Here is a 793-nt window from a genome sequence, read left to right as displayed (position 1 = left end):
AAAAACATATGACAACATATAACTACGTATCTATTTATCCGTCTTGCTCTATATAAACACACACGTTAGCAAATGTGAGTGCCTATGCGTTTATTATACGTGAGTGTTTGTAAGTATAACTATTTATATGTATAAGTAAACGAGTTTGTGTAATCTAATAAGTATAATTCGTGAAAGATATCAGGGCAAGATATCATAACCTAGATACTCAAACAAAGTACTTGTCCGCCGTGAGGCGATTTACTTGCAGATAACACTGTCAAACCTCACTATCGTGATAAATAAACACCTTTAATCTCTCATAGGTGCATACAATAAATATACATACATACATAAATATACAAATACATAATGTGTAAACACGTGTACATATATATATATATATATATATATATGCATATATATATTATATATATGTCTGTATGTATATCTATGTATATATGCATATGTATATATATTTATGTATTACATACATAATTATATACATATATATATACATACACACACATACACGCATATATATATATATATATATATATATAATATATATATATATATATATATATATATATATATATATACACACACTCACACAAAAATACACAGACATATGCGTGCATACAGAAATGAGCTTCTTTAGTAAGACACCGCACCACCACTACGACGACGACAACAACCGTCACCAACACCACCAACTCCAACACCACAACCAAGAAAAAGAAGAAGAAGGAGGAGGAGAAGAAGAAGAAGAAGAAGAAGAAGAAGAAGAAGAAGAAGAAGAAGAAAAAATAAT

This window comes from Octopus sinensis, linkage group LG21, assembly GCF_006345805.1.
Source record: "Octopus sinensis linkage group LG21, ASM634580v1, whole genome shotgun sequence".
Classification (NCBI taxonomy): domain Eukaryota; kingdom Metazoa; phylum Mollusca; class Cephalopoda; order Octopoda; family Octopodidae; genus Octopus; species Octopus sinensis.
The sequence above is the reverse complement of the archived record's forward strand: the minus strand, read 5'-3'. Positions refer to the sequence as shown.